General features: G+C 47.6%; 2 pseudogenes; both read right to left on the reverse strand.

Annotated features, from left to right (window-relative positions):
- Positions 1-2,355: 2,355 nt before the first annotated feature.
- On the reverse strand, positions 2,356-2,502 carry LOC130302813 (U2 spliceosomal RNA; annotated as a pseudogene).
- A 1,030-nt stretch (positions 2,503-3,532) lies between these two features.
- On the reverse strand, positions 3,533-3,642 carry LOC130302812 (U2 spliceosomal RNA; annotated as a pseudogene).
- Between the last annotated feature and the right edge of the window lie 9,643 nt (positions 3,643-13,285).

Here is a 13,285-nt window from a genome sequence, read left to right on the forward strand (position 1 = left end):
AGACCAGTAGGAAGGGCCGTGAGGCCACTGCCTGGCCAGATGGTTGTAAGACCTAGAAGCAGACAAAGCACATTCCTGCAACATGTAAACATCACACCTCTGGGAATCTAAGAACGTAAGAACAGTCTGAAATCTAAACCAAGCTCTAATACTCCTCACATTAATGCAGAAGATGTTGAGATCAGCCATGGGAATAAAAAGAGAGGTTAGTTCTGATACTAGTTACCAGTCTGGTCGGACGGGTCCTCTTCTCTGGCGCCTGTCGGCTCCTGTGGCTTCTCGTAGCGCCCTTCCAAGAACTCGTCGTAGACCGTGTTGGACGGAGTGTCCAGGATTTTCTTAACCTCTGGGTCCTGCAGCAGCTCCTCCATAGATTGAGCTTGGACTGGCTCTGCTTGGACCTGCTCCACTTGGGCCTGCTCCATCACCTCCTCTCCTTCTGAAGCCTCAAGGCTCTCGCAGACCTGCTCCATCTCCTCCTCCTCATCTGAAGCTTGAGGGGTCTCGCAGGTCTCGATTATCTTTCTTTTGTGGGACTCTTCTGATACGTTGTCCCTTCCTTTCCTCTTCCTCTGTATGGTACCTGGGGGAGGAAGCACAGGAAAGTCCTCCGAAGGGCGGGCACCAGCAGCTGGAGGGGGGTTAGGTGCTGCTGGGCCAGGAGAGAAAGGAGGCTGGGTGGGGCGGGGGGCAGGAGAGAGTGCCCGGGCAGGGGAGGACGGGGCAGGGGTGGGCCGGGCAGGGGAGGACGGGGCAGGGGTGGGGCCGGGCAGGGGAGGACGGGGCAGGGGTGGGCCGGGGTGGGGTACGGGGGGCAGGGGTGGGCCGGGGTGGGGTACGGGGGGCAGGGGTGGGGCGGGATGGGGCAGGAGGGGCGGGGGTGGGACGGGATGGGGCAGGAGGGGCGGGGGTGGGACGGGATGGGGCAGATGGGGCAGGGGTGGGACGGGATGGGGCAGGGGTGGGGCGGGATGGGGCAGGGGTGGGACGGGATGGGGCAGGAGATGGGGCGGGAGGGGCAGGGGATGGGGCGGGAGGGGCAGGGGATGGGGCGGGAGGGGCAGGGGAGGGGCGGGACGGGGCAGGGGTGGTGGCTTTCGCCTTCTTACCCTCCTTGGTCGGCTTGGCCATCCGTGGTGTTGGCTCCGGAGCTGGGGCTGGCTTCGGTGCTCTCGCTGCCACAGATGCCCATGTTCTCTCCCTCTGGGGGCAGTCCTTGTAGCTGTGGGCTGCCAGTCCGCAGAGGTTGCAGGTCTTGCTCTTGGGGCAGTCCTTGGTCGTGTGACCTGTCACACGGCAATACCTGCAGGCATCCTCCGTACAGTCCTTGCCCTCGTGGCCCATCTTGCCACATCTCCTGCAGGTCTGCGGCATGTCCGGGTAGAAGATAAGTCCTGTGGAGTTGCCCAAGGAAAATGTCGTTGGCAGGTGCTGTAGTCCGTCTGGAGAAGCAGGGTTCTTGTTGAGTCTGACGACCACAGACCACTTGCAGGTCCAGTATCCGAGTGAGTTCAGGATGCGGGTGGGCTCCCTCACCACGGTGCAGAAGCGCTTCAGGAAGGTCGAGATGTCCGTGCCTGGGGTGTGTGGGTTCCGCATTGAGACCGTCACCCGCCTCTCCTCTCTTTGAATAAGGCAGTTGCCCACAAAGCGAGAGAAAGGGGATTCGGGACTCGCCGCTTTCACCACCTCCCAGTATCTTCTACAGGTCCCAATGGTGGCAAAGGTGATGTAGAAGATTCCCGAAAAGAAGGTTGCTATTCCCAGGGTGTCAGCCGTGGGGAAGCCTTGATCCGCCAGCATCTTCTTGCAGAACACGTCGTGGGACATGTCCGGCACCCTTCCGTCCACGGGCTTGAGCTTCAAGGCAACAGTCTGCCTCATCCAGGGCTCCAGGGTTGGAGCTTCCAGGTTAGGAATTCTGCCGCCCTTCTGCCTTGCCGTGGTGGAGGTTGAAGCTTGCTGTGGTTGGGGCTGGACCTCCAGGCCTTGCCCTGCAGCCTCCTGGGTGGACTTGCTGGTTGAGGCCATGGCTTCTTCCAGCAGGCTCTTTTCCGCTTCCTTGCTTGCTTGTGGAGAGAGGCTTCGCAAAGTCTTCTTTCCCGGGTGGGAGGAGCTATGCAGATCCGGTCCCGGTGGGAGGAGCTATGCAAATCCTTCTCCAGAGGCAGCGAGTTTCTTCGAAAAGATTCTGCGCCGCCTTCCTCTTCGCCGCTGTTCCGGAATTCACCGCCGATTCCCTTCTTCCAGGTTCTTCGTCGGCTTCTTCCGGAGCTGCAGTCTTCAAGATCTTCTCCTTCTTCAGATGTTCCGAGGCAGGCAGGAGACGATCTTCAGGTGGTATGCTCTAGAGAAATGCGGTTCTAATAAGAACGAAAAGTACTGCAATCGTACTACGCAAAATCTCTACCACAATGCTTGGAGTTCTTCAGACCGTAGCGATCATGGTATCTCCCCTGCCAGGTACTACACTTGATCTTAGCCAAAAGGCCGAGAAGCGATTGGAGAGATCACAGTTACTAGAGGAGACCACGGGGGGCAGTATTGTAGAGATCACAGTTACTAGAGGAGACCACAGGGGGCAGTATTGTAGAGATCACAGTTACTAGAGGAGACCACAGGGGGCAGTATTGTAGAGATCACAGCTACTAGAGGAGACCACAGGGGGCAGTATTGTAGAGGTCACAGTTACTAGAGGAGACCACAGGGGGCAGTATTGGAGAGATCACAGTTTTTTTTTTTTTTTTAATCTAAAGCCGAGGAACGTGCTTTCGATTCACCCAAAGTGCAAGAAAAAGTGCAAACGTGTTACACTAAAAAAACGTGCACAAAGGATGCGGTCTATCGCAAGCCCTTCTCCGATAGGAGAGAGGCCCCCCAACAAACCTTACCCTTCGCCTCCGGACCAAAAGGTACCTGCGAGGTTCCAGGTTCGATGTCCCTTTTCGCCGAAGCTACTAGGGGACCACAAATGCTCCCGGCATCCCCCTTGGCGTTAGCCAAGGTATCTGCCCGCAGAGCCGATTACGGTAGGTACCCTGCCAAGCAGGAGTACCCGGGGTGTTTGCAGGGAGGTGCGGAACCTAATGGCCACACACACCTCCCCTAGACCGCCAGGAGGGACACCCAGAAGGGCTACCGCATCCTGACAAATCCTGTGAACACACAACACGCAAAAAGTGACACAGTGAGACAAAAAAAATAAATAAATAAGTGAATGTTCACAGATATACTGCCCGACATCCGGCCGGATCTATAAAAATTTCTCTGATCCTAGCCAGAAGGCCGGGAATCAAGAGGTGAGTGCCACAAGGTGAAGAGATTATGGTGCCCGTGCTTCAACTCAGTGAGTCTATCCTCCCAGTGAGTTTCGGCACCTCGGGGTCACCACTCCCCGAGGCACAAAAGTACCTCGGCTCTAGACCCTCTCAGCCTCATGGCGAGACCCGGAGGGAACAGGTCACATCGGGGCAGCCGTCGAGCTGATTCCTCAGAACCAGCCCCGGAAAGCCCTGGTACACCTGCATCCTCCATGCAGCACCCATCCCCACCAGCCCTATACCGGTGTTACGGTACACCGGCATGAAAAACTGATAAGAACAGATACTACACTTGATCTTAGCCAAAAGGCCGAGAAGAGGTCACAGTTACTAGAGGAGACCACAGAGGGCAGTATTGGAGAGATCACAGTTTTTTTTTTTTTTTTTTTCTTTTTTTTCCTCAGTTACAGACTATTGTTTGGACGATCATCAGGTCACCTACCAAGACTCGTCACTTAAAACAATATCTGAAAAAACATCATACGGAAAAAACTAACTAAGGGAACCGAGTGCCAAGAAAAAGTGACCAAACAACAAAACAAAAAAAAAACATGTCAAAAACAATCACAGAAATTGGTCAAAAACTTACAGCTTTCTCCTTTACGTACTTCTTATAAATTCTTCCATCGTGTATGCATCCAGATTTTCTCCGCTTCTTCTTCACCAATTCTCTTTTTGTCCAGTAGAAAGATAGTAAAAATCCTTCCTAAAAACAATCTTTTCAATTCCCTCGGAGAAATAACAACATTTTTAAAAACAAGCAAATTGCGTGAGTCCCATAAAACCTCTTTAAAAACAGAAAAAAGAATCCAATTAGTACGTGTATCTTCCTTTTTACTAAGATCTTGACCAATAAAAACTTTCTCAAAAGAAAAACTATTATATCCAGTGAGTTGGATTAAAAACCTCTTTAAAAACATAAAAAATTCTTTTGCATAAAAACAGTCCCAATAAAGGTGCACTAAGTCTTCTCTACCTCCACAACCCTCTCTTGGGCATCTGTCACTTATTCTCAAACCTCTTCCATTTAAAAAAGATCGGGTTGGGAGGCAGCCATGAAAGGACATCCAACTAACGTCTTTTTGTCTGTTTGATAGTCCAATAACTTTAAAAAACTTCCAAATCTTCACAGACTGAGCATTAGTGCAGAATGGTACTTCATATAATCTCTCATTTTTCCTTATTTCTTGTTCTATTTTCTTTTTATCAGGTTCACCTAAAGAGCTCAAACCAAATTGATCATTGAAAGACCTGAGGAGCACATAGAAGGTAGGTATCACATGTGCTATGGGTCTCCTCAAATCCCTCTCACACCAGCCCCATTTGGAAAACAACCATCCTGCAAGGTATTTACTCATGTCTGCCGCCCTATTATTGCACTGTATCAATTTAAAAATTAAAAGAAAATAGTGCACCTTTAAAAACAGATCAATGTTTGGAAAGTTATATCCGCCCAAATTCATACTCTTCATCACTTCTTCTCTTTTCATTTTCTCCATCTTAGACCCCCAGAAGAACACAAAAAGCTTCCTTGTAACTCTCCTAGTCCATAACTTCCCTGGAGGAAGCACCATAGCCGTATACAAGAGAAGCGGTAGGATTACAGACTTAATGATAAGAACTTTCCCTTTAAGTGACAAGTTCCTTAACCTCCAGAAGGATAGCTTCTTCTCAATTTTACTGTCCAAAGTCTCATAACTTTTCTTTCCTTTGAGGTCTTTGTCAAATATCACTCCTAGCACTTCAATGTCTTCTTTTTCCTTAACACCATCCACTACTATATTCTCTTGGTTCCCAAAACTGCATAATTGGCACTTCCCCCAGTTCACATTCATCCCAGCCACACAACAAAAAATCCTCACATGCAAATTTACTCTGTTGAGATCTGCTTGGGATGTACAAGTAAAAACCACATCGTCCATATAACTTAAAACCTTTAACTTACTACCATCACTACCTGGAATAAAAACACCACTCACACATTTATCTTTCTGCACATTCTTCAACAGGCCCTCTATAACGCATATAAACAGAATTGGGGAGAGTGGGCATCCCTGTCTGACTCCAGACAAGACATTAAAAGCAGGCCCCACATGCCCATTTACTAAAATCTGACTTGTCACCCCATGATAAAAACTCATAATAACAGATAATAACTTTTCTGGAATACCTAAGTGTTTCAAAGCAATGAACATAAAATCATGTGCAACCTTATCATAAGCCTTTTCGAAATCTATGGACTCAACAAACAGTGCATTCTTGTTAAAGTTACTGTAATAAATAGAGTCTCTTAAAAGCAACAAATTATCTGTTATTTTTCTTTTCGGTACTGCACAAACTTGGTATTCTCCCACAAGGTGGTCCACTACATCACTCAGTCTATTAGCCACAATCTTAGCAATTATCTTGTAGTCACAATTTAATAAAGTTATAGGTCTCCAATTTTTAAGATCTCTGCCATCACCTTTTTTATGAATTAATGTTATGACCCCTTTCTTCATAGATTCAGCTAAAACACCTGAGTTAAAAACATATTGCACCACCCGTGTAAACTCTTTACTTAAAATATTCCAGAACGCGGAATAAAACTCAGCGGGGAGACCATCACAGCCTGGTGTCTTCCCTTTGGCCATCTTATCCAGGGCCTGCTTGATCTCCCCTTCACTAACATCATCAATTAAAAAATCTACTTTTTCAACAGGAACATTATTCTCCAAAATATTACAATAATCATTCATCTCCGTCTCACTGGCTCTGCTCTTATTACTAAAGAGTGTCTCATAGAATCTGCCAATCTCCTTCACCATCTCCTCTCCAAAAACTTCCCCCGTAGGGGTAAAAACAGATTTAAAAACACCTTTAGCATTAAAACATTTTTTAAAGAAATACCGTGTACACTGCTCATTTTCTTCTAGGTGCTGCACTTTAGACTTATATACAATTTTTGATTGAAAGAGCTTTATTTTCCGTTCAGTCATTACAAGTCGTACAATAAATTACAGTCACACAAAGCATGATAGTACAATACACAGCAAAGGTTCCCTAAGCTATACATCGCACACCATGCTACTCTAACATTCAGCTCAATCCTGCAATATAAAGGCACAAGAGATCAAACAAAAACCAAATAATACAATCTGTGATCGGGGTAGGGGTGTGGGCGACTATGTGGGGGTAGGGAGGGGGCGGATCACAGGGCCAAACTGTTGGGCTGTATCTTCAGGGAGACATGGGAGAAGGAGAGGGGTCTTCACTCCTCTTCTTCCTCATCAACGGCCGAGCTGTCCAAGATGGAATAGTCTCTAAGCAGGTTCTTGATGAACCTGCGGCAGTCCCGGACGGACATGTTTTCCCTGTTGATCACGAGGCGGTTCCTGGCAAGCCACACTGCGTCCTTAAAACAGTTCATAAGGCGCCAGGGCCTCCTGGATGGCCTCCACGTCGTGGGTCCCAGGGAACAGGCCGTAAAGCACCGAATGGTACGATAGGCAGCTCCTGGGCACTGAGTCTCTGAGTTCCTGTTCTAGGGCGTCCAACAGACCCTGTGCAAAGGGGCACTGCCAAAACACGTGGAAAGATGTTTCCTCCACGTAGGGGCAACGGGGGCAGTACCGGGTCTTGCACAGGTTGCGGGCATGCATGAATGACCTGAGAGAGAGACCTCCCATGACGGCCATCCACGACAAGTCCTTGTGTCCATTGGTAAGCCGCTTTGAGGCCACATTGTTCCAAACTGTCTCTGCAGTGGCTGCGGGGAGTCCCGGAACCAGCTCGGTCAAGTCCTTAGCTCGGATGAGCTTGTGGATTGTCTTCGGCTTCCATAGGTCGGGTTTCAGTCCTTCCAGACTTTAGACTTATATACAATATTCCTTCCCTTTTCCAACAACCTTTTTTTCATCTCCCCCTTCACCTTAACAATCTCATCCTCCACCTCCACACCAACACGTTTAAACTTATAGAGAGTCTCTAACCGGGATACAAGCCTTTCATCACTCCTCCTCTTCTCTTGTGCTCTCTTTATGCAAAACATCTTAAAGAAATTAGAAAACTCTCCTTTAGCCCATTCCCACCACACTAAGACATTACTAAAATCAGGTTGTTTAGAAACACAGGATAAAAACACATGATTAAAACCAGCCATTACTTCCTCATCTTCCAATAGACTTACATTTAATTTCCAGAGCCCCCTCCCAAAATGAAGGGACTCTGTGACACTTATCTCAGCCGACACCATCTTGTGGTCTGAGAAAGTTGACATCATTTGATTGCACCGGACCACCTTAATCCCATCAGAGACCAGGATGTAATCGATCCGGGATTTACAGCGGCCACTATCTGATATGTACGTATATCTTTCATCAGTGCTAACCATCAGTCCAACATCAGTAAAATGCAAGTCTTGAATAATTTGATTTAAAACATTGGAAGTAATATCAGTTCTAACCTCAGCAGAGCTCTCACGATCATTGACGGATCTAATGCAGTTAAAATCGCCAACAATAATAGTATCTTCACGACCAGGGATAAAAAACTTAAGGGACTCTAAAAAAGACAAACGTGCTTGTTTTTCTGCTGGAGCATACACATTAAAAATTCTCATCCTCTGACCCAAAACCTCAAAAATTAAAACCATACAACGACCAGGTACTAAAATTTGGCAATTTAAAACTTTAATGTCCCTGTTTCGCAATAAAATCCCCACACCTTCATTTTTGTTTTCTGCACATGTGGACCAGAAGGACTGCCCACACTTCCACTCATTTGCATAAGGTGCTGACTTTATTGCACACTCCTGTAAACATATCACATCACTTCTAACATTCTCAAGAATATCAAAAATTGCAGCTCTCCTAATTTCAGACTCAATACTTCTTACATTAATAGTTGTTACAACCAAAGTCATAATAACTAGGAAAAGAAAACCAAATGCTTTAAAATCCATCTTAACTTAGAAATTAACATTTTGGCCTTCAACTTTCCTATGTAAACTTGCAAAACAATCAGGCGACCCTATGTTAGAGTCCCTGTCTATTTCATTATCACTACCAAGAACAAGGGATTCCTGATCCTCAGACCAGCTCCCTGTCTTACACCTTTTATTCACAACCTGCATATCCTCATCTTCCTCCTCCTCTTCTTCCTTACTGCGAGAAACTCTCTGACCAGGTGTTAGAGATCTCTGAGATGACCCAACAACTTCCATTCCCTCCTCCTCCCCCACAATTGGGTTTGGACATTCAATATCATCCATAGCCTCTTCACTAGAAAGAACATCACCATACACTGTCTCAATTTTCTCCACCACTTTCACTTTTTTTGCTTTTTTCTTTTTCACCAAGGTAAATTCACCTCCCACGCCTGTCTCCTCACCAGTCACAGCAGTGGAAACACCCTCCTCCCCTGACCTCTCCTGAGTGCTAATGTGCTCCACTATCACAGAACTTTCCTCAGCCACCTGTGCCACATTAACACTCACACTCACACTCTCACCAACTCCAGGAACAAACCTCCCTCCCCCTTTTTCTCTTTGTTCTCCTCTATTCCCAGCTGCATCAGCATAACTTCTCTTCTTTTTATACCACATATCACAGCCTCTTGCCAAATGTTCCTCACTTCCACAGATATCACATGTCTTCTTCTCTGTACAGATACTTGCTTCATGACCAGTTTTCCCACAATTTCTGCAACATTCTCCTTTCTCAGGGCAATAATCCTGCACATGGCCATAGGCATGGCACTTTCTACAATATTGCAACTGGCCTTCATAAAAGCAGAAACCTCTCTCTCCTCCGATAGAAAACACCTGTGGTATGCTCTTCCTTCCATCTTGCATTCCTTCATCTTTTTTAAATTTTACAATAAACTTTCTCTTACAATTAAAGTACCCAAACTTGTTCTTAAGTCTTCCTATAAATTTCACTTCCTCGCAATACCGGAACAAAAAGTTTGTAACCATTTCATCAGAAACCTTAGGATTATACATGTGGACAATTACTACCTTTGTTGTATTCATAAAAAAAGGTTCCACTTTAATCTTCTTCATTATAGCAGGCTCACTTTTCCTCTTCATTTCTTCAAGATCCATATAGACTCTCTGGCAAATCTCAGAACCACAAAAAGTAATATCATAAATTCCTTGCCTAGGAAAATCCTGTATAGCCAATACATTCCATACCTGTAGGTAATCAAGCTTGCGAAGAATCTCCAAAACGATTTGGTCAAGTCCGATCGTCCCCCGGTGCTCGCCAGGAACGTAGATCCGCACCGTGTCCTCAAGTCCACGCGCCTTCTCGCTCATTTTTGCAGGTAAAACCCACGATCGCAGCTCAGCAACAATCCAGGGCCCCCCGTAAAGAGGGCCCCGATCACCACTCCTTTCAACCCAAACCACGCACAGAAATCCACACGTGATCTTAGCCAAAAGGCCGAGAAGAGGTCACAGTTACTAGAGGAGACCACAGAGGGCAGTATTGGAGAGATCACAGTTACTAGAGGAGACCACAGGGGGCAGTATTGGAGAGATCACAGTTACTAGAGGAGACCACAGGGGGCAGTATTGTAGAGGTCACAGTTACTAGAGGAGACCACAGGGGGCAGTATTGGAGAGATCACAGTTACTAGAGGAGACCACAGGGGGCAGTATTGGAGAGGTCACTATTATTATATGTTGTAGATGATATGATTTGATTGCTAATATGTTTTCCCTTAGTCTCCTTCAGCAGCACAATATGGGGTGTTTCACGCCCCTGTGCGCCGACAGGAACTAGGAATTTTAATAGTAAAACCAATTAAGAGCCCCCCCCCCTCTAACTCATATAACGGGCTTACTTACATACATCACCAGAGTAATTATAAAGAAAAAAGGAAATAAGAAATAAAAATAAAGTCTAGGGGGGGGGGGGGAAGTCTTGTGCTGCTGATGGAGACTAAGGGAAAACATATTATCAATCAAATCTTCATATCTTCCCTAGCGTCTCCATTCAGCAGCACTATATGGGGATATAGCAAGGAGAGTACCCCATAGGGAGGGTCTCAATGCTTGGAAACATTGATAACTGAGTTAGAAAAACTCGTCTGTTCAGACAGCCTGGACTGTATTCTATAAAATTTTAAAAATGTAGTTGGACTAGCCCAAGTAGTGACTAGACATATCTATTCAATTGGAACAGAACATCTCTCTGCCCAGGACGGACCTACCGACCGAGTAGAATGAGCATTGCAAAAGGAAGGAGGGTCTAATCCCTCCAAAGTGTAACAAAAATGTATACAGCCAGATATCCACCTGGATATAGTGGGTTTAGAGTCTTTCTTGCCCTTATTATAACCCTGGGAAGAAACAAATACATTTTCCTCCTTCCTGAATGGAAGTGTTCTTTCCAGATAGGTCTTGAGACATCGGACGACATCTAAATTCTTTAGAAGTTGGTCCGCATTTTCTGGAAGAGTAGGTAGGGCAATCATCTGATTGGTGTTCTGGAAGGATGCACATTTAGGTAGAAAAGTAGGGAGAAATCTCAATAGGACCTTGTCCTCAAGAAATATTGTGTAAGGCTCCTTGGAAGATAAAGCCTGTAACTCACCAACCCTTTTAGCCGAGGTGATGGCTAATAAGAATGCCGTCTTCAAGGAAAGCAATTTTATATCAATATCCTGGATGGGTTCAAACGGGTGAAGAGACAACTTCTTTAACCCCTGAAGGACATAGGGCGTATCCATACGCCCCCGTTTCCAAGTCCTTAAGGACCGAGGGAGTATGGATACGCCCTGAGCATTTCCGGCCCCCGCCGCTAGCCGGAGGGGAGCCGGGGCCGGATGCCTGCTGAAATCGTTCAGCAGGCATCCCGGCATATCGCCCAGGGGGGTCAGTATGTCCCCCCATGTCGGCGATTGCCTCAGATCGCTGGACAATTCAGTCCAGCGATCTGCGGCGGATTCCGGGTCAATCGGGTCTCCAGTGACCTGATGACCCGGAATTACTGGCTGATCGGGGCCGTCAGAGACGGCCCCGAACAGCCAGAGCCAGCAGGGGTGAGGTGGCACTGGTGCCACCTCACGATCGCCCTGATTCGTCGGCCGGATTCCCGGCCGACCAATCAGGGCGCCTGCTGCGGTTGTCACTCCCGCAACCCGCTCCGCCCCTCTTCCGGAGGACGTGAGCGGGTGCGGGAAGATGACCCCCGGTGCTGGGGACCCCGATCCCCGGCGTCCCTGTTGGGATCGGGGCCCCAGGAGCGACGGCGGCGGCGAGGGACTGACCTGTGGGGCGGCATGCTGGGAGCTGTAGTTATGCAACAGCAGGAGGCAGACCACCACAACTCCCAGCATGCCCTTATGGGCATGCTGGGACTTGTAGTTTTGCAACAGCTGGAGGCACATTCTTTCTATGGAAAAGTGTACCTTCAGCTGTTGTATAACTACAACTCCCAGCATGCCCGTTGGCTGTCGGTGACTGCTGAGCGTTGTAGTTTTGCAACAGCTGAAGGCACACTGAGTTAAGTAGCAAACCAGTGTGTCTCCAGCTGTTGCATAACTACAATCCCCAGCATCCCCAGCCAATGTAGTATGCCTCCGGCTGTTGCATAACTACAAGACCCAGCATGCCCTTCCGCTGTCCGTACATGCTGGGGGTTGTAGCTTTTGCAACAGCTGAAGGCACACTGGTTGCAAAACACTGAGTTTGTTACCAAACTCGGTGTTTCACAACCTGTGTGTCTCCAGCTGTTGCAAAACTACAACTCCCAGCATGCACTGATAGACCGTACATGCTGGGAGTTGTAGTTTTGCAACAGCTGGATGTTTCCCCCCCCCCCCCATGTGAACGTACAGGATACACTCACATGGGCGGAGGATTACAGTAAGTATCCGGCTGCAAGTTTGAGCTACGGCAAATTTTCTGCCGCTGCTCAAACTGCCAGCGAGAAACTACTGTGAACCCCCCCGCCCATGTGACTGTACCCTAAAAACACTACACTACACTAACACAAAATAAAATAAAAAGTAAAAACCACTACATATACACATACCCCTACACAGCCCCCCTCCCCAATAAAAATGAAAAACGTCTGGTACGCCACTGTTTCCAAAACTGAGCCTCCAGCGGTTGCAAAACTACAACTCCCAGCATGCACTGATAGACCGTACATGCTGGGAGTTGTAGTTTTGCAACAGCTGGATGTTCCCCCCCCCCCCCCGCAATGTGAACGTACAGGGTACACTCACATGGGCGGAGGATTACAGTAAGTATCCGGCTGCAAGTTTGAGCTGTGGCAAATTTTCTGCCGCAGCTCAAACTGCCAGCGAGAAACTACTGTGAACCCCCGCCCGTGCGACTGTACCCTAAAAACACTACACTACACTAACACAAAATAAAAAGTAAAAAACACTACATATACACATACCCCTACACAGCCCCCCTCCCAACCCCAATAAAAATAAAAAACGTCTGGTACGCCACTGTTTCCAGAACAGAGCCTCCAGCTGTTGCAAAACAACTACTCCCAGTATTGCCAGATAGCCACTGACTGTCCAGGCATGCTGGGAGTTTTACAACAGCTGGAGGCCCCCTGTTTGGGAATCACTGGTGTAGAATACCCCTATGTCCACCCCTATGCAAGTCCCTAATTTAGGCCTCAAATGCACATGGCGCTCTCACTTTGGAGCCCTGTCGTATTTCAAGGCAACAGTTTAGGGTCACATATGGGGTATCGCCGTACTCGGGAGAAATTGGGCTCCAAATTTTGGGGGGTATTTTTTACATATACAAAAGTCATGAAACACCTGTGGGGTATAAAGGTTCACTTAACCCCTTGTTACGTTCCCCGAGGGGTCTAGTTTCCAAAATGGTATGCCATGTGTTTTTTTTTGCTGTCCTGGCACCATAGGGGCTTCCTAAATGCGGCATGCCCCCAGAGCAAAATTTGCTTTCAAAAAGCCAAATGTGACTCCTTCTCTTCTGAGACCTGTAG

Source organism: Hyla sarda, unplaced genomic scaffold (genome assembly GCF_029499605.1).
Source record: "Hyla sarda isolate aHylSar1 unplaced genomic scaffold, aHylSar1.hap1 scaffold_1183, whole genome shotgun sequence".
Classification (NCBI taxonomy): domain Eukaryota; kingdom Metazoa; phylum Chordata; class Amphibia; order Anura; family Hylidae; genus Hyla; species Hyla sarda.